The sequence below is a fragment of the Littorina saxatilis genome, linkage group LG15, assembly GCF_037325665.1.
Source record: "Littorina saxatilis isolate snail1 linkage group LG15, US_GU_Lsax_2.0, whole genome shotgun sequence".
In the NCBI taxonomy this organism is placed as follows: domain Eukaryota; kingdom Metazoa; phylum Mollusca; class Gastropoda; order Littorinimorpha; family Littorinidae; genus Littorina; species Littorina saxatilis.
In genome coordinates, this window is record NC_090259.1 from 15866647 (window position 1) to 15888863 (window position 22217).

At 43.0% G+C, this 22217-nt stretch overlaps 1 protein-coding gene across 3 annotated transcripts in view; it reads right to left on the bottom strand.

Moving 5' to 3' along the window:
* LOC138948657 (cytosolic phospholipase A2-like) overlaps nucleotides 1–4226 on the bottom strand; it is a 51895-nt gene extending 47669 nt beyond the window's left edge. For 2 of the 3 annotated variants that reach the window (XM_070320237.1, XM_070320233.1), the window contains exon 1: nucleotides 3784–4226. The gene's annotated coding sequence lies outside the window, so the exon portion shown is untranslated. Of the gene's footprint in view, nucleotides 1–3443; nucleotides 3535–3783 lie in introns of those variants that run through there. The other variant, XM_070320236.1, reaches the window with a different exon arrangement.
* Nucleotides 4227–22217: the final 17991 nt, after the last annotated feature.

The window sequence follows — 22217 nt, forward strand, 5'->3', positions numbered from 1 at the left end:
GAACCATACCATACCATACCATACCATACCATACCATACCATACCATACAATACAATACATTTCGGCTCTTTCCAATAGTTTTAGATTCGATTTTGATGCAGCAAAAAATGCTTCTTGACCATATGTTAAACGGGATCTTATAATGGCTTTTGTAACGTGAAGCAGGCTGTCTTTATTTGAGGCCCAGGTCTCTCGTTTTAATACTTTGAGGAGACTTAGTGCTTTCTTGGCTTTGCCGACAAGGTTTTTGATGTGTGGCCCCCATGTTAGGTTCGGGGTGAAGGTAACACCAAGGAATTTGACTTGTTTTTTTAGACTCCATGGGTGTATTGTTGACGATAATTGTGGATTTTTCGTGTAGCTTTTTTCTGGTGACAACCATGAATGTTGTTTTTTCGGCGGCGATTTCAAAGCCGTTTGTGTGCAAATAATGGATTATTTTGTCTACTGTGTTTTGATATCTCTTTAAGCTAGTTTTGTGTTGAGTTTCTCTTGGTTTGTGATTTGACCACAGAGCCAGGTCGTCTGCATACAGTGAAATCACTGTTCCATTCGTCCCGGCTCTGTGGATGTCATACAGCATGATGCTGAACACACTTAACGTAGCATGTATAACATGTGTATTCAGATCACACTAATGACTGTCCTGTCATCATTCTTGTTTTGGCTGGGACCGTCTGCCCCAAGTCCCCAAATCCAAGCAACACACCAAATTTTTAGCTCAATCGACCCATAAATACCAGAGATCTAATCTAGTGCGGACAAACAGACAGACAGACAAACAAACAGACAAACAAAAATCAAACAAACAGAAAGACAGAGTTAAACCTATACACACCCGAATATGCGGGGTAAAAAGGGCATAGAGTCGGGATGGCCAGGGTTGAACAAGTTCACTTCATCATTTACTTACATACTGATTTTGTTCTCACCTTAAAACCCAAATAGACGACACCCCCAAACATATATCTTGCGAAATCTGAAGTGAAGTGATGAAACACGGAGAAGGTAACAAGATTCGATTAAATCAAGTTATGAATCATAATTCATGCCGACTTTCCACAGTGCAATAAATGAGATTGCTGAGGATCTGGGTGGGTAATTAAATTAATACTTTAACCCCTTCAACTGCCACCTACACACTGTGTGATAGCAAATTGCGTTTTCCAGGTTGGAGCCGATGAAACGGAACAGGTTATTGCCTTGTGGGAGTTCGATCAAATCTTTCGGTGTTCAATCAAAACATTGGGGGGAGGGTGGGGCGTGTTCTTTCATTTCTACCCAGTGTACGGAAGGAGGGGGTGGGGTGGGGTAGAAACAGGACACTTCATTTCATGCTCGTAAATGTATGCGTCTCTGGTACGGGTGGACTTGTTGGATGATTGAACTCAGGCTCAGTCAAGTAGAACACCTGAGTATCATAACCAATAACACTGTTACACATTACTCTGGTATGTCCTATCGTAGACAAAAAGTACTGACAAAAAAGAGTGTGTGTGTGTGTGTGTGTGTGTGTGTGTGTGTGTGTGTGTGTGCGTGTGTGTGTGTGTATGTGTGTGTGTGTGTGTGTGGGTGTGTGTGTGTGGGTGTGTGTGTGCGTACGTGCGTATGTTTGTTTGTTTCTGTCTGTATCTGTGTGCATGCGTGCGTTGCTACATGCCTGTGTGTGTGCGTGCGTGCGTGTATTATTGTCTGTCTGTGTGTGTCTCTGTACGTCTGTGAGAGGATTTTCTGTTTCTGTTGATATGATTAAAAAAATCCGCAAGTGTGAGCAAACCGACGGTATTGCAAGTAACAAGAAACGACTTATTACAACTCTCCCTGCTCTCTTGCAGGTGAAATCGGACATGTGTCAGACAAGAAACTCCGGCTGTACATCGATGTTAGTTAATTATAAACAAGACAAAGATTGTCCTGTATTAACCACCATCGCCTGGCGTGAACGCTTTAAACAATTATCACTTTGGATATCATACCTCCACAGCAAACTACAGACACGTTTCATCAGTACGCAACAAAGCAACAGAGAATGAGGAATGAGACACAAGAACATTTCTCTCTTGAATACTTGCCATTATCGACTGGCGTGAACCATTTGAAAATTATCACTTTGAGCTGAATCGGAATAATAGGCCGTGAAAAGTAGGATATGCGCCGAAATGGCTGCGATCTGCTGGCCGATGTGAATGCGTGATTGTGTAAAAATAAATTCCATCTCACACGGCATAAATAAATCCCTGCGCCTTGATTATGTGCGCGATATAAATTGCATTTAAAAAAAAGATAATAAAAAAATTCAAAAAAATCCCTGCGCCCACGGAATACGCGCGATATAAGCCTCATATTGATTGATTGATTGATTGAATCCACAGTGAACTACAGAGCTATTTCGACACTACACAATAGAAGCAAAGAATGAAGATTCCAAACTTTCCACACAGAGGTATCAGTCACTTGTGGTTAGCAATTTGCTCGCTCCATTGGAACGATCTTTCCAGCCCAAGTTTAAGAAACGTTGTAGAAGTTTACCCTAAACTCTTTTCTAAGCTTCCAAACAGCACACACACACACACACACTGTGGGTTCCACAAATACGACAACGTGTTATTAACTTTTATAGCTTGTCACCAAATGTTAGTGCTGAAAATACACCCATTTTCATTTTGTTCACATCGGTTTCTGTATATTGTCCGGTTTCAATTGAACACAGAGATACACAGGAGCCTGTGTCTATGGTTCCAACACGCACACAGCTTGTACTGGTCCAAACATTCTCAGTTTACATCACACTCAATCGAACAGGTAAGTGACGGGCGCAGTGGCGTGGTGGTAAGACGTCGGCCTCCTAATCGGGAGGTCATGAGTTCGAATCCCGGTCGCTGCCGCCTGGTGGGTTAAGAGTGGAGATTTTTCCGATCTCCCAGGTCAACTTATGTACAGACCTGCTAGTGACTTCACCCCCTTCGTGTGTACACGCAAGCACAAGACCAAGTGCGCACGGAAAAGATCCTGTAATCCATGTCAGAGTTCGGTGGGTTATGGAAACACGAAAATACCCAGCATGCCTACTCAACGAAAGCGGAGTGAGCTGACTATGCTCTCAGAGTATAGTGTGGGGAACCCAAATGGGCAGACGAGCTCACACGTAACCAGAAACATTCTGGAACGCTGAAGAAGAAGAAGAAGAAGAACAGGTAAGTGAATTCTCCCGACACATGCAGACACACAGATAGACAGACACTCAGACTCGGACATAGACAGACACTCAGACTCGGACATAGACAGACACTCAGACTCGGACATAGACAGACAGATACAGACATACGAACGCACGCATCACTACGCTTCCACAGCAGCCCGCCAATGATTTGTGTTTGTTTTCGTTGAAGCACATACAACTTGATACTAAATCCCCAACAGTCACAGTTAACATCATACTTACTGGACAGAATCGAACCTGTGGTTAAGGGAGGTCTCCTAGTCGAGTCACAGACACCGCTTTTCCAGTTAAATTGTCAATGGTTTATGTTTAAAGGACGCTCACACGTTTTCGTTAGAGCACGCACCATCAATATGCAGTTTAAAAATACTCACTGGATGAAAAGCGAACCGGCAAGAAAAGGCGTCCCAGTTCAGTCACACACACACACACACACACACACACACACGGAGACATATCCGCAAACTTCCAGCAGTTTGTCAATATGTGTTTAAAGGTAGCTATAGACTGTCTGTTGTCTTTGGAAATCGCACCATCAAAATGCAGTTGATAAAATACTCACTTGATGAAAAGCGAACCGGCAAGTGAAGTCGTCCCAGTTGAGTCACACACACACACACACGAGGATACACATCCGCAAACTTCCACCAGTTTGTCAATATGTGTTTAAAGATAGACTGTCCGTTGGAAAACACACCATACAACTGTTTATAAACTACTCAATGGATGAAAAGCGAACCGACAAATGAAGTCGTCCTCGCTCAGTCACACACGCACACAACGAGACACATCCGCAAACTTCCAGCAGTTTGTCAATATGTTTTAGACTGTCTGTTAGAAAATGCACCATAAAAATGCAGTTTATAAACTACGCAATGGATGAACATCGAACCGGTAAGTAAAATATCCAAGTCAACGAGCTACACGCACACACACCCACGCACTTCGTCCAGCAGTTTGTCAATGGTGGTGCAAATGTCTGAAGGCAAAGCCTCCCTCTACCTCTCACAGTGGGCAGGTACACCTGTTTGCGGAACTTCACTGTCACCTACACTTGACACACTGCGACGACGGCAGGTGAGCGGTAGAAGAGAAGAGTGGGGATGATGTGGGTGCTAGATTTGTGGGGGGAAGGGTGGGGGTGGGGTTGAAGGGGTACGTGAATCCGATGTGGATTGACAGAGGGGTGTACACGAGTAGATGTGCTGCAGTAGTGACTGGGACAAGCTGAAGAAAAAGTGTGATGAAGAAATAAAATTGAGAGAGAGAAAGAGAGACTGAGAGACGGACACAGGCAGACAGAAACAGAGACAAAGATCGAGAGAGGCAGCGACAGAGAGAGGCAGCGACAGAGAGAGAGAGAGAGAGAGGGGGGTGGGAGAGAGGGAGGTGGGAGAGAGCGAGGGAGAGAGATCGAGTCTCTTATTCTGAATTTTCAAGAAAATTAGAACACAGGGAGCGGATTTGTCAAAGGGCCAAAAAGGTCAGCATTTTCAATGTCACCTTTCAATACATTCAATGAAATATTTTCAATCGCAACTCTAACCTTCCCTGAGGCCGATCAGATCATGTATCATACCATCCGAAGAAATTGAGGTCAAGTTGAAACAATCAAACTGCAAATCTCAGTTGTCAACATCTATGAAACTGGTGCAAACTGGAACGGGTGGTGCGTCGGGGGGGGGGGGGGGGGGGTTGGGGGGGAGAGGGTGAGGGGGGGGGGGGCGGTATAGTGGATGATAAGAGGACTATTTTTCCCCCAATATGTTTGTGTGTAAACTGATAAGCATAATGGGAACTGACACACGGTTAAGTATGGAAGTACATTCTTTGAGGGAACAACGGTATGGCCCTGTCACGGGATATTGTGTGAACTGATATTTAGCATACGGGTAACTGATAACGGAACAAAAAACAAGAAAGGTATGTTAATGCAACGTTTGATTTCTAGATAAAAACCAATCTTTCACTGGAACTTCGACCTGTGTGCAAGGCGATCGCGAATCTCTGGATACTGTTTCTAAAGTCAAACCAGACCCGGCGACCACCTCTTGATAACAACCAACTGTCCATTACGACCACCTCAGAGACACCCCGACGATGTTCTTTCCTACATAATTCACCTGTCGTTAACAATAGCCTGTCTATAACAATCACCTTTGTTTGGTCCGTTGGGTGGTCGTCCGACAATAGTAATGTGGCAGGAAGCAAAATGACAACGCGACCGGCATAAGGCAAACTGATAACTGGATGAGCAGAAGAGCAATGTGCCTGTCATGATGCTTTGGTGTGAACTGTCGGGCGTAAGGGAAACTGATAACGGGGTCGGGGGGGAGGGGGGAGGGGGGGTTAAGAGGAGGACATGTTTTAAGGAGACACCGAAAAGTGTCTCGATTCATGTAGGGATAGTTAATATATTTCTCGCCTATTACGGCATACTTGAGCCAAACGTGTTCACAACAAAGATCGCTGTGTTGATTGTTATCATCATCATAACAACGAACACGACAGAATGTTAACATTGTTGTAGGATCGTTACAAATTATATTTTGGGCGTGAATATGCCGCCTGAGGATACAGCCAAAGTCGAAACCCATGGAGAAGATGGTCACTTTTTGTTTGTATATTCCTCCTCCTCAACTTTATCATCATCATCATCATCATCATCATCATCATCATCATCATCATCATCATCATCATCATCATCATCATCATCATCATCATCATCATCATCAATGAATGAATGAATGAATGAATGAACGAATCAAACAATCAATCAATCAATCAATCAATCAATCATCATCATCATCATCATGTCGTGATTTGTGTCTGTATGATTAATTTGTTTTATGTAGGTTGTACTTTTAATATATATGTGTTCTTTTGTAAAGGGCCTAGAGCCATAGGTTAGGCACTTAAACATGTCCAGTTATTATTATCATTATTATTATTATTATTATTATTATTATTATCATCATCATCATCATCACCATCACCATCATCATCATCCCCCCCCCCCCCCCCCAGTAGTAGTACAAGCTGTAGTAGTAGTACCGTACGGTAGTAGTAGTAGTAGTATCATCCTTGTTTTGTGACATTCTTAATTAAGTGCCGTTTATAATAAACGTCGAATGATCAACACAAATCAGCGTTTACCCTGCCTACTGCCATCATGGATTCATGCACACAACACGGACACGGCGCTGCTGTCAGTAACATCAGGGTTTTCAACCATGTTCATTTTCTGCGCTTCGTTCATAGGTGAGAAAAACAACTGAGTCCACCACTAGATCAGATGACACTGCAGAAAGACAATTGCACTAACTTTAAACTGTCGTGACTAAGGATTCCTGTCCCATTTCCTGGAAAAGGAAACGAATGGCAATTACTTGGTCGAGACTGCACTGTAAAATTAAAGCTGTTTCATTCCGTGGCTCGGGATTCCTGCCTCATTTCCTTCGAAAGGAATATATTTCAAGCACAAACTCACACACACATTGATTCGCTTGTGCCTTCCCTGCAAGCCGCTGAACATGTTGTCAAGATAAGTGTTGTCTCATTAGTGTTTGTCTGAGCCCTTAAAGACCGCTGGGTCGATATATCTGTGAACGTAACATGTTAGTTTTGTCAATAAATAAACGTTCCAACAACATACCTTTCTTGTTTTATTATTCTGAAGTTTAGAACGTTGGCAGTTTATTTCTTTTTGGATTTTTGTAACTTGTAGTCCGTTAACCCTAATGACTGTCTTGTTATCATTCTTGTTTTTCACGAGTAACCGTGATTTTCATCTCTTCCAAGACACGTTTTGTCGTAAAACAATGGTTCGTCATCACCACCCCTCCGTATCTCTTATTTCTCTCTCTGATGCGTTAACAACAGAGCGTTAAAAGATTCGGTCCCCAAATCCAGTTTCGGTTATTTTCTGTCCTTTGGTTTGCAGAAACAAATTTCAATTAAATATCATTTACAAGACCACCGGACACAGGGCGTCGTTAAAAAAGAAACAAGTCGCGTAAGGCGAAATTACTACATTTAGTCAAGCTGTCGAACACACGGAATGAAACTGAACGCACTGTATTTTTTCACCAAGACAGTACAGCTTCGTCAATCCCCGCGTGATAAGGAAATCGCTCACCTTCCACGTGCAAAACGTAGTGATATTGACACGCCACATTAGCGCGGTGGCGTATTGTGCTAAGCAGGAAAGCGCGCTTTTCTGTATTCTTGTTAACTTTCTGAGCTTGTTTTGAATACAACCTATCATATCTATATGTTTTTGGAATCAGGAAATGATAAAGAATAAGATGAAATCATTTTTGGATCGATTTCTTAAATTTTAATCGTAAGACTAATTAATCTATTTTCGTTAATTGTGATCACATTTTAAGAGTAAACATGACATATGTATATATTTTTAGATTCAGAATGTGATGAAGAATACGATGCAATCAGTTTTAAATCTGTTTGCGAAAAATCGATTTTAATGACAACTTTAATGAGCAAACTCATTAATTAATTTTTAAGCCTCCAAGCTGAAATGCAATACCAAAGTCCGGGCGTCGTCGAAGATTTCTTGGCCAAAATTTCAACCAATTTGGTTGAAAAATGAGAGCGTGACAGTGCCGCCTCAACTTTTACAAAAAGCCGGATATGACGTCATCAAAGACATTTATAAAAAAAATGAAAAAACGTCTGGAGATACCATACTCAGAATCTTTCATGTCAAGTTTCATGAAGATCGGTCCAGTAGTTTTCTCTTAATCGCGCTACACACACACACAGACACACACACATACACCACGACCCTCGTCTCGATTCCCCCTCTACGTAAAAACATTTAGTCAAAACTTGACTAAATGTAAAAAACTAGACCCTCAAGGGCCGTAAAATATATGACGTCAATTGTTAAAGGCCCACTCCGCCTCCCGTAAACCGTCAGTTTCTGGCCACAGACACTGCCAGTGTTAGTGAAAGATGTCATCGTTCTGTAAACCTCCTGTGAAACGGAGTGGGGCTTTAAACTCGTAACCAGACTGCGTCATGTTTTTCCTTGAATAAGAACATTCTGACATCAGTCAAATGCTTGTGACTGATTCGAGTGAAACACCCTTGAATAGTATTTTTCTAGTGTTTTATAGACGAACATAATGCTACTCAAGGCCGTTCTATTGTTCTGTTTTTCTTTCTTTCTGTACTTTTCTTTTTGGTTTTGCCGAATGTGCGTCCGTGTGCTTGAGAGCTGTTTCGGAGATGAGTGTACACATGGGTATACAGGAGATAAAAAGGTGGCAATGGAATAACTAAACCGATACAGGCAGAAGTGAAATAAGCCAAGCATAAATGCATGCGAATGTGTGTACCTGCGTGTGTGCAGATGTGTTGTATCTGTAGCGTGTGTGTGTGTGTGTGTGTGTATGTGTGTGTGTAAATGTGTGTTTGTGTATGTGTGTGTGTGTGTAAATGTTTGTGTGTGTGTTTGTGTGTGTGTGTATGTGTGTGTGTGTGTGTGTGTGTGTGAGTGTGTGTATGTGTGTGTGTGTACGTGTGTGTGTGTGTGTGCGGGCGAGCCTGCGTGCTTGCTTGTGCGTGTGTGTGTACGTGTGTGTGTGTGTGTGTGTGAGTGTGTGTATGTGTGTGTGTGTGTGTGTGCGGGCGAGCCTGCGTGCTTGCTTGTGCGTGTGTGTTAATGTGGGTGTCTGTATCCATGACTGATTGCTTAGAATGCCGTGGATCTTTTTAGTGACATTTTGAACTGTTAGGCCCAGTGAATGAGATTTTTTTTATGTGTTTTAAATCGCCTGACACTGCGAGGCAATTGTCCTTGTTGTTATAAGGACAGTAAAATCTTTGAGTCTTGAGTGTGCGTGTGTGTGTGTCTTTTCCGAAAAGTTGTTGTTGTTGTTGTTGCTGTTGTTGTTGTTGTTGTTGTTGTTGTTGTTGTTGTTGTTCATTTTGTATCTGACACCTATGTCAATCTGCAACCTGCATTCACCAAAATATTCTCGCACTGACAAGTGAGCCGTCAGGAAGTTAATTGTTGGAATGTTGGAAGAAGCGTCTCTTGCAGGAAACTGAGGATCAGATGGATCCGCTACAGTTTGCCTACAGAGCACGCAGAGGCACAGACGACGCTACCATTCTGATCGCTCACAGCATCCTTGAACATCTAGAGAAGCCCAACACCTCAGCTAGAGTGTTATATGTGGATTTTAGTTCCGCGTTTAATACAGTCAAGCCTAGCCTCATGTACGACAAGCTGAACGCTCTGTCAGTCAGTCCACAGATCATCAAGTGGATTATCGACTTCCTGGTGGGTCGATCTCAGTACGTGGCAGTAGACGGGGTCATCTCAGACAGCCTCGAGATCAGTACAGGGAGTCCACAAGGCTGCTGTTTGTCTCCGACAATCTTCACCCTGTACACCAACGACTGTAGAGCCACCAATGATGACTCAGCTCTGGTAGGCCTGATACAGAATGATGATGACACAGTGTACAAACAGGAGGTGGACAAACTAGTAGAGTGGTGTGACCAGAACAGCCTAGACCTCAATGTGGGCAAAACAAAAGAGATGATCACAGACTTTAGGAGAGGGGAAAAGGAAACAGAGCCACTAGTGATAGGGGGGAAAGAGGTAGAACAAGTACAAGAGTACAAATACTTGGGCTGCATCATCAGTTCAGATCTCTCGTGGTCAAAACACATAGCCAAGGTAGTTAGCAAGTGCAATTCAAGATTGTACTTTCTGAGGAAACTCAAGCAGTTCAAGGTCTGCCCTGAAATACTGGCAATGTTCTACAGAGCCAGCATTGAAAGTGTTTTGACCTTCAACCTCATGGTATGGTACTATGGGGCTACTGTAGAGGACAAGAGCCATCTGGCAAGAGTGATCAGACAGGCAGAAAAGGTGGTTGGGGTTCAGTTCCCAAGCTTGGATGAACTGGTGCATAAGAGAACAGCCACAAAAGCACGAAAGGTCGCTGAAGATGAATCGCACCCCCTGCATGATCAGTTTGCACTCATGCCATCTAGGCGTAGATACAGAGCTGCAAAGTGTAGAACCTCTCGCATGCGGAAGTCGTTTATTCCATCCGCCATCTCAGTTCTTAATGATACCACTTAGTGCATGCATGTGAAACTGAAAAATGTACAATGGTGTTTTCCTCAGAGCTAGCTAGGAATGCATTGTACTCTAATGTTGTCATGTTATTGTTGTGTTTTTTATCTTCATGTTTTAAAATTATCTCCACATCTTATAAAGTATACTTTTACACTAGAATTATGTTTAAACAAATTAAGTATGTATGTTTAATATTATTCTTAGGCCCAAAAAAAAAAATTGTCTGTTTAGGGTAACATGACCAAAAAAAGTAGGGTCGGTAGGTAGGTATTTTTTTTTTTTTTTTTTTTTTTTTTTTGTAAATGCTATGTTGGCTGAACATTCACTTCTTATATTTGATGAATGCATGTTTCAAAACTAACGTATAAATAAAACAGAGAGAAAGGGAGAGAAAGAAACGCCAAATGTCTTTTTTTAGCAGTTTTACCTCTTTTTTTTCTTTTTTTTTTTTGAAATAAAAAAAAAGTTTTTGGGTCGGCGCCAAATCGATAGGGTCGGTCGGGTTACCCTAAACAGACAATTTTTTTTTTTTGGCCTTATGAAGTTTTTTTTACAACTATTTAGAATAGAACAGGATGGATGTTTTGAATGTCAATCACTGGGAGCAGTCAGAAGAGTAAGAATTTTGTTTTGTCCTCACTATCATTGCTTATGAAGATCATGATGTTGTTCTATTGCTTAGTCAGTCCTAGAAATAATGTCCTAGACCTGTCTTACCTTGCTGTTATCAGTATTTTTGCCCTCTTTCATTACGATGCTATGGTATTTCTGTGGGTCTCCACATGTGTTTGTTTATAAGGCGGAAGTGACCTCCCCTTGTACACAATAGGCCCTCAGAGGAAGCCTACGGACAGACTAGAATAGAACATGCACATAACACAGAATGTCTGCACAGCACACACACACACACAGCAATACAGCACACCGTCTTGTACCTCCTTCTGCCCTGCCGAAGTCGGGGTATCCTTTTTAATCCACCGAACAATTAATATCCACAGCCATGTGTGTCTCCTGCCTCCGAACACACACGCTACAGAGCTCGACTCGATGTGCGCAGTTTCGTATAAAAATTATTTTCCAAATTTCCCCACTGTGTTTTATAAAATAATCATATTATGAAAGCACATACATTCTTATCTTAGTTGTTATGTATTCATTGTTAGTAAACATCGGCATTATTCATGTTTTACTTTAAACGCAATCATTGTTATTTATAGATCACAGGCACCTGATGTAAGTAGGTCACACACGTGTAAATGTTGTGCCCATTCCTTGTTTTTGTTTCTGTTATTATTTTAGTTAGCAGGTCTAGTTGAGCACGTATTAAGTATCATGTACCCACTACTAGTCATTGTGCATTTTAGTTAATGGACTGATGATGTCATTTGTATGGAGTCGACGCACGTGCGAGGATATGTATGTGTGGGAGGGGGGGGGGCGCGGGAGATGGAAGCTTGCTGTATGTTATGTAATGTATATATTGTGTGTGATACGTGGAAATGTGATACTATTTATTTGCATGTATGATACAGGTACAAATGTGATAATTGTAGGCTTATACTAGTGATTACTGTGTGTGATACATGAAATGTGATATGAATGCTGTTTTTATATGTTATACTCTTACTTTCTCCCAAGCGCAAGACAAATTCTTCTATGAAAATTGAAGCCAATAAAATTTGAGTTGAGTTGAGTTGAGTTGAGTGTTTAATTGGAGGGTTGCCGTTATGAAACATTGAAGCCTAAACTCATCTCTTGGAGTGTACACGATCCTTTCTGCGAGGATCGAGGAATGTATCTTGCAGAAGACACGCAAGGCGAGAAACCATTCACGCATCAGCAACAACAACTGGACATCGCCGTGAACGATTCTTCCACAAGTGACCACGCTCTTCTCGCTCCATTGACCGTGAGAGAAACCGGTCAGTCGGTGTAAGAAAGGCTAGGGGACAATGCATTCCGCTCCACAACATTACTCAAGCTTTACCATTAGTGACGGCAGAATGAGAGAGAGAGAGAGAGAAGAGAGAGAGAGAGAGAGAGAGAGGGAGAGAGAGAGAAGAGAGAGAAAAGAGAGAGAGAGAGAGAGAGAGAGAGAAGAGAGAGAGAGGGAAGAGAGAGAGAGAGAGAGAGAAGAGAGAGAAAAGAGAGAGAGAGAGAAGAGAGAGAGAGAAACAATGACAATGACAATTCTTTATTTAATGAGGGCAATTTAATAAGGAGTAATTTGCGTGTGTTTTTCATCTGGCCCTCGCCCTAAAGAGGGACTAGTCTACTATGGTTAATGAATTTACAAATTTGTCAAAAGAGAGAGAGAACCTAACAAATTTGTCAAAAGAGAGAGAGAAACTAACAAATTTGTCAAAAGAGAGAGAGAACCTAACAAATGTGTCAAAAGAGAGAGAGAACCTAACAAATGTGTCAAAAGAGAGAGAGAACCTAACAAATGTGTCAAAAGAGAGAGAGAACCTAACAAATGTGTCAAAAGAGAGAGAGAACCTAACAAATTTGTCAAAAGAGAGAGAGAACCTAACAAATTTGTCAAAAGAGAGAGAGAACCTAACAAATTTGATGAAAAGAGGGATAGAACTAAAAACAAAGAGAAAGTCAGATAGGGGTGGGGGGGGGGGGAGAGAGGATACACCGACACATGAAAAGACAGACAGACGAATGGACATGTACAGACAGACAAACACAAACACAGAAAAACAACCTAGCATCCTCCACAAACACCGTAGAAAATAGAATCCCACCCCCACCCCCTCCCCCCTTCATTGTCCCTTCTTGAAAGATTGGACTTACAGATAATCGACGAGTCGGAAATAAATGTGAATCACCATAAAACTGTCACCACAGGCGAGAAGGGACGTTTAGTTCCCATTGCCTGAGGGGTGTCCACTTGAGAAACTGGACACATTTACTGCTGACCTTTTGCATTAAAGTTGCTTACCTGTTTGAAGGTGATGTATGTTGGCAGTAAACACATTTCATTACTTAGAATGGTCATTTTGATAAAGTCACGCCTTGAGTCGCCTTGTGGTGAGATAATTTATTATGTGCGCGTTATAAATTCTCGTATTATTATTATTATCTCGAAAGACAGATCCTTGCATCTTGGTCATATTCTCACTTTTTGGTTAGGTTTTTAATTAATTCGTTTCGAAACTGTTAGTCCTCGAATTAAAAAAATAACAAGAAAGGATAATAGTTTGTGAAACGTTAAATTGTAGACAAAACAAAACATTCGGAAATACGTCGACCGAATGGTCTATGTTTGTCCACTGCAAAGATCATTAGGTCGATGCATTGGTGAATCTTTCGTTCGATTAACTAGACTTGCTTTTTAGATCTGATTTTCGATTTTTGGAACGTCAGCAGTCTATTTCGGATCACTTCTCTTTGTCCTCGAGCCACTGTAAACTGATTATATTTCGCTACCGACTTCAATAACATTAATCAACACCAAAAAGACACACTAAGGGTTGAATGATGTTTTTGTCGTTACCCAATATTTCTGCAACATGACCCTTTATGTTTGCTCACCGACTGAAACCATGCTAAAGCTACTCCTTTCACCAGAACTTGCGCCCTGGAGTTATATCTTTCTTTCTTTATTTGGTGTTTAACGTCGTTTTCAACCACGAAGGTTATATCGCGACGGGGAAAGGGGGGAGAGGGGATAGAGCCACTTGTCAATTGTTTCTTGTTCACAAAAGCACTAATCAAAAATTTGCTCCAGGGGCTTGCAACGTAGTACAATGTATTACCTTACTGGGAGAATGCAAGTTTCCAGTACAAAGGACTTCACATCTGGAGTTATATGAATTCGTTAGACCGTACTGAAGCGAAAGACCCCCCGCGGTTCGGTTAAAGGCACCGTGCTTCTCGCGAATCCCATCTTAATTGTTTACCCCCACAGAACTGGACCCCCTTTTGCATGGGAGAAGTTCATCCCTCCGCTTGAACACATAGCAAACATTTACATTCTAGATTCCTCATGTACAGAGTGGGATTGTTTTGAATAAATTAAGTTGCTTAAGCACACACACACACGCACACATACACACATACACACACACACACACACACACACACGCACACATACACACATACACACAAACACACACACACACACACACACACACACACACACGCACACACACACACACGCACACATACACACATACACACACACACACACACACACACACACACACACACACGCACACACACACACGCACACACATACACACACACACACACGCACACACACACTCAATTATTCACAGGAAGTATCCGTGCAGTCATTCTTGGTATGTCACACACACATACACACACACACACACACACACACACACACACACACACACACATACACACACGCACGTACACACACACACACACACTCCAGTATGCACAGGAGGCATCCGGACATTCATTTTTGGTATGTGACCAAGTTGGAGGATGCTCTTTCCTATTCCATGCAAAAGCCTGGCCAAATCTGCGATGGTAAAACAGACCGCTTGCACTGGAAGCAATTCATCTTTGAAGCGGTTTCACATCCTGGCACCGTGCCTAAAGTTTCTACAGGTCATAAGAATTGGCGTCATAGAATAAAATGAATTCATCAGACCATTCTGAAGCTCAAGCCCCACGGTCGAACACAGCACAGATTTCTTTAGGTTCTTAGAGAGTGACACATTCCTGAGAATCAGCGAAGCGTGGGTCATATCACGTAGATCCAGATCACTTTCAAACGGATGACAACACTCGCAGTAACATCGTCACGGGTGATTGACCCGTCACGCTGTCTGCCTACCCAGTGGTGTGTTTGGGGTTGAGTTGATTGTGAATCAAGGTATAAGCTAAGGGAATAGCTATATATGGACGACCGGTATTTCAATGGACGGCTCTTCTGAAGAAGGTGTACGACTTTATGGCATGGTGAGCCACCTTTTCTGTACCAAGAGACCCGACCAATGTTACGCGTGGGTACGCGCCACAACAACAACGACGACGACGACGACAACAACGACGACGTCGACGACAACAACAACAACGACGACGACAACAACAACGACGACGACAACAACAACGACGACGTTGACAACAACGACGACGACGACGACAACAACGACGACGACGACAACAATAACAACAACGACGACGACAACGACGACAACAACTACAACGACGATGACGACGGCAACAACGACGACAAGCCCTTAGCCTTTCTTGCACAGAAACTGAGCGTGGATTGTATTGCGTGTCGTTTGCACTGGTTTAGTTCAAAGAACATTCGATGAATACTACTTTCGTTGACGATAAGAATCATGGTGTGTCCGTAAAATATGTAATTAAACGTTGCAAGAATGTAACCTTTCTTGGTTTCTTATCCTTAGCAGTTAACTGACGCAATTTTGCAAAATAGATGACACGTCTCCCGTAAACTGATTTCTCCAACAAGGAGACAACTGCACATTAACAGCGCAAAACCGAGACAAAAATGTAAATAAAATGTAAAGACAAATATAGATTGCATCAAAGCAACCACAGAAACATCTTCTTTTCCCTACAACACTACTCACAGTGTCAAAACATTATCCTAGTTTACCGTTCACTGCAACATACTAGGCAACGAAGCCGCAGATACTCTGGCAAAGGAGGGCACTACGAAGGACCAGAATGACAGATCAACCACCTTCAAAGAAGCCAAGACCATCATCAAGGCCAAGCAACACAAAAAGTGGTTGCAGCAGCACCCACACTACAACAAAAACGACGCCTTTCATCTGCTCACAAGGTCTGAGCAGGTCCTCATATTCAGGCTGCGGACAGGCCACAACCGAATGAACCACCACCTTTTCACCAAGTTCAGAATTGGCCAGTCAGACCAGTGCCCTTGTCAAACAGGCAGCATGACAACGGAACACCTGCTGCAGACTTGCCCACTACACGATGGCCTCAGGAGCCAGATCTGGGCGGAGGCGACCACGGTGCAAGGGAAGCTCTATGGCAGTCTGGACGACCTACAGCGCACGGCAACATTTGCGCGGAGAACCGGCGTTTCCATCTGAGTCAGTGATCGACAAGAAGAAGAAGAAGAAGAAGAAGAAGAAGAAGAAGAAGAAGAAGAAGTTTACCGTAGGATCGACACTGGCTGTGTATTCTCGGCCGAATGAAGTAAAGGCATTATCAGAATCAAACCCAAAACAGCAAGCAATGTCATCAAACAAAATTAAATTCATTATCTAAAAAAATGTCAACAAAATTTTCTCGGTTTCAAAGAAATGTCCTAGTGTACCGTAGAATCGACACCGGTTGTGTATTCCACATTGTCTACAAGAAATTCCTCCCAGGTAGGAAAAACACCCCCGTTGGTCAAAGGGAAATAACCATTCTCACTGCACCCATTCTCACTGCCACCAACTGAGAAGGTTATTTCCCTTTGACCATTAATATGTTTCTCTATAAGTCCTTGTAGAATCTTAATCCACCAATAACTCCCTAACCGTGTGTTTGACTGGTCCCAATTTTTGTAAGGACCGTCTCAGGAATGTATAGAACCTGTTCACCAAGTTTGGTGACGATCGGTCCGTTCATTCTTGAGATCTATATGCGAACACAAACACACAAACACACAAACAAACAAACAAACACATCGACCGAAACCTATACACACCCCTATACCGGGGGTGTAACAAGATTTTCTCTTGCAAACAAAAGTCACCAGTATACAAAAAGTACCCCTCAGTACCGACAGTGAAGATATATAACACTGCAGGCACGGTATCGAAACTCAACACAGCAAGCAATAGAATTGTCATAAAACAAATTATGCACCAACAGTACAAGATTTTCTCTTGAAAAAAACCTCACCTTTGTGCAACAGTGTGTAGAAAATACCACTCAGTACCGGCACTCGAGATATATAAGGGTCTGGGTGGCCGAGTGGTAACGCACTGCGCTCGGAATCGAGAGGTTGCGTGTTCGACCCTGGGTCAGGCCGCTATTTTCTCCCCCCTTTCCTAACCTAGGTGGTGGGTTCAAGTGCTAGTCTTTCGGATGAGACGAAAAACCGAGGTCCCGTGTACCATTGGGGTGTGCACGTTAAAGATCCCACGATTGACAAGAGGGTCTTTCCTGGCAAAATTGTTTAGACATATATAAAAATGTCCACCAAATACCCGTGTGACTTGGAATAATAGGCCGTGAAAGTATATACTCGCCTGACACGCTTGAGATTTACTGGCCGATGTGAATGCGTGATATATTGTGTAAAAATTTCCATCTCACACGGCATATTGTAAACGCCATGAGCCTCCCTCCGGGAGGGTATGTGCGTAGAAATACTCACTAATAAATAATAAAATATAATACACTACAGGTACGGTATGAAAACTCAACACAGCAAGCTATTTAATTGTCATAAAACAAATTATGCATCACCAATACAACAAGATTTCTCTTGCGACAAAACTCACCTTTGTGCAACAGTGTACAAAAAGTTCCACTCGGTACCGACACTGAAAATAATCATATTACACGGTACGGTATCAAAACTCAACACAGCGAGCGGAGACACTTATCTCGCCCCAAAGGTTCAGTTACTTAGGACCGATGCAAACATGACAAACATTTCAAACTTTATTGGCCGAGGGTCAGGTGTTCTCGCTGTTGGCTGGTACGTGTGTATAGACTCACTGTCCGCCCGTCTGTCAACAGACTGATCCACTGACTGGAGATTTGAAACCGTCGGTTCGAAGTCCATCCTACTTTTTTTGGTGCCCTCCCTTTCTCATACCCTCCACCCCCTCTACCCCCAAACCTGCCCCCACCCTGTCCAGCTCACCCTTCTTTGTCTGTCATTCTGTCTGCCAGTCTGTCATTCTGTCTGTCTCTGAACACATTTGTATAAGACTTAGTGATACCGGACCTGTTCCTCATAATGGGTAAATGGCCTGAATTCATTAAAATATTGCCATTCTCTCTTTCTCTCTCTCTCTCTCTCTCTCTCTCTCTCTCTCTCTCTCTCTCTCTCTCTCTCTCTCTCTCAGCCCACGCAATTACTATCTAGACTGACAACATATTATTAAGTCTAGTACACTGATGAAAGATGTACAACTTTTGGTTCGAAGTCCAGCCAGCCCAATTTTTTTTGTAACTCCCACACCCAAGACTCACCCTTGGCCACCCCAACACCCCCCCCCCTCTCTGTCTCTTTGTCTCTCTCTCTGTCTCTGTCTGTCTGTATAGCTTCCATGTCTGTCTGTCTGTCTGTCTGTCTGTTTGTCTCTCTCTCTCTCTCTCTCTCTCTCTCTCTCTCTCTCTCTCTCTCTCTCTCTCTCTCTCTCTCTCCGCTCTTGTTCTCGCAATTTTCCTCTATGCAATGCATTTTGTGTACATATGTATAATACATTCTTACTTCAGTTATCGTTTAAAATGTAGAAGTGTTTTGTTTGTCTTTAGTTATTCCCTCTTTAGGGCGAGGGCTGGATGGAAAAATGCAGATCACTGCTTAATCTATTACCCTCATTAAATAAAGAATTGTCATTGTCATTGTCTCTCTCTCTCTCTCTCTCTCTCTCTCTCTCTCTCTCTCGACCCCGCACTCTCCCTCCCTCTTACTCAGCCTACGCCAAATATATCTCGGGCGACGACAGCCCAGTGTCGAATCATCCGTCAGTCAGATGGCAGAGGGGTCCTGCGAATTGACGAGACATTCTCGAACGAAAAGTGATGCGCTCACTCCTGTTTTAATCAGCCAGTAAACCAGGTGGGAAAAAAAAATCTTGAGTGACAAGATCTAGAGGCGAGTCATCCGCTTGTCAGACTGCAGCGATGTCCTGCGAATGGACGATGTTCGGAAATAGCTCTGTCAAGATATTCAAGCGGTGTGACAGAGTTAGCGCCCCACTAAAAACTGGTTACAGAAAGGGCGTTCAAAAGTGGAACACTTCAGTTTAGAGCGTACAGTGGAACTCCCCTTTTAAGACACCCACAATTTAAGACACCCACAATTTAAGACACCCACAATTTAAGACACCCACAATTCAAGACCCCCACAATTTAAGACACCCACAATTTAAGACACCCACAATATAAGACACCCACAATTTAAGACCCCCACAATTTAAGACCCACACAATATAAGACACCCACAATATAAGACACCCCCCCCCCTATTAAGACCTTGGTTTTTCAGTGTTTCTTTTCATAACCTCTGTAACATTTTAAGACTCCCTCCTTTATAAGACCTGAATTTCTCAGATTGTTGGTGGTCTTAAAAGGGCGATTTCACTGTCTACGAAGAAAAAATATCCGGAGCGACAGACCGTCACTGCAAGTCATCCCTCAGTCCCCAGTCACACGAGAGAGGTGTCCTCTGAAATGACCAGAAATTGCTCACACCAAAGGTAATGTTGTAGGAGTGGATCTTGCTTACTACTGGCCTTCCTGCTAAGCAACCTTTACTTGGACTTCACAAGTAAGGTTCAGAGAGTATGAACTCGGTTTAATCGGTACAATTTGTTTTAAATAGAAATTAAAGTTATTTCGAGAGGGAAGAGTGAGATTCGATAAAAAAAAACTTCTTCTGGCCCACTTTGATTCGCCCTGCTTTGTGCTTCAGGTAGCAAGCCCCACGCACATACGCGCGTATGCACGCACGCACGCACGCACGCACGTACGCACACACGCACGCACGCACACACACACACACACACACACACACACACACACACACTTACTATTAATGACTTAGTCTGTAAAAATTAAATAGTCACTACTCACTTGACATATTTTTGCCACAATTGAACTGATCAAAAGACAATGTGACACAAAATGATTTTTTTTTTAAACAAAACAACGACTGTCACTTTTTGCACACATTGCCATATTCCAAGAGAGCGAACATGAAAACTCTACCTACCTCCAACAGCTGCTGTATGGTTTATAATTGGTAGCCAAGGGTTTATCATTTCATCCACATCTTTTACGCACTTCAGTACAAATAAACGTAAATCAACTCTCACTTTGGTTAAGACACGACCAAATCGTGAACCTTTCAGCTTGACCATCTACACAAGCACTGGATCGTAGTGTAAACTGGAAGAGTCAATGTATAAAAGTCACCAACTAAAACCACACTACACGCTGGGGTAACACTGATCAAAGTGAATTGTTGTGAAAACCGGGGGAGGAAAAAGTGTATGTGAAAAATAAAAGTAATCGCCGAGGTATGGAGCCAGCGTGACGTCGTCAGTCCTCAAGAAATGACAACAAAGCAGATTTAGAGGCGCCCGAAATGTGATGAAGGTGTCTATCGCACGAGCTGTCTTCTTCTTCTTCTGCGTTCGATGCTATTATCGTGGAAGCGTAGACAGCCGATTTTCTCCCCGCGCCAAGTTGGCTGCTGTCTTTTGTCTTCGGTGGTTGAGGTTCTTACTCAGGGTTGCCTCCTCCCCAAGAGTAGCTGCCTTGCTGGGCTGTCGAGTCCACTCTACCCGGGTTTGACGTCGAAGTTTTCCTTCTCGTAGCCTTTGCCTTTCCCAAGGCGCACACAAGGCAGTGCGGGTTTTGAAATCGGAGTTGTCCTTCTCCTAGATGAGCGACCATCCAAGGTTAACGAGCCCCATCTGCCCGAAGCAGCTGGTTTTAAGGCGCCAGTGACCCGCCTGCATCCCTTCTCCTGTTAGTCGAAGACAGGGCCCGCCACGTGAAGGCCAGGAGCTGGATTTGACTGTCAGAGGTGTTTGGAGACACTAAGCCATATGGAGCATTTCTTGGGAAGTAGGCGCTTATCTCTACTTCCACCCCGGCATAACAGTCCTTGGGCCCCCGCACGAGCTGTCAAAAACGGGAGGTTTTGCTTCAATTTTGAGGAGTACCATAACAAAATGCCCTGTATTTCACCAATTCCCCGGTCGATTGCTTTGAAACTTTTAGGATAATATGCCTCGATACTGGGATTGATGCAGGTATTATGCAATGTTCTGTAAAGAGTTTTAAAACCTCTCATAGGATTGTTCACTTATATCCAAAAACATCTCGACGGCTTTGCATGTGTACAGACAAAATGATTGATATAAGTACCTCCGAAGTTGCATTTGCGTTTAACTATACACACACAAAAACACAAACAAACATACAAACAAATAAACAAACAAATACACATACTCAAACACACACACACACACACACACACACACACACACACACACACACACACACACACACACACACACACACACACACACACATACACACACACACACACACACACACACACACATCTTAATATTTGACGATTGTTTCATCATCACTTACGTCTGCCGACACGGAATGCGGAAACGGATGAGGTTTTCCCCGAACAAATGCATATTCAGTTTGCACAACGGTGCTATAGGATATCACGCACACACACACACACACACACACACACACACACACACACACACACACACACATACAACCATTATCTATCGGATCCAGCGTATTCCGACCAACCACATCTTAAAATGAGAAGAACAGACGTTGACAACCAGGATATAAAATCAATCTTATTTCTCAAGCCTGTGTTCCATCTACCCTTGTTGACCAGGGTAGACCTGAGTGAGGGGTAGTGACAGCGGGTGGAGGTGTGGGCGGGGCAGTCACGGAAACACCTATATAGCCAGTGACCAGGTTTGCTTTTCAAAGTCCGTCTGTACGGGCAACAATTTTAAGATACCCTGCTGCGTCTTAGCTTACAGACCACGGGTTTGTTTGTGCGTACGGTAGACTCCAGGTTGGAGATTCTTCGGGATAAGGATGGAACAAGGGGGAGGGAGAGATGGGGAGGGTCACTCATTTCTTTAGGTATAAGGTACAGA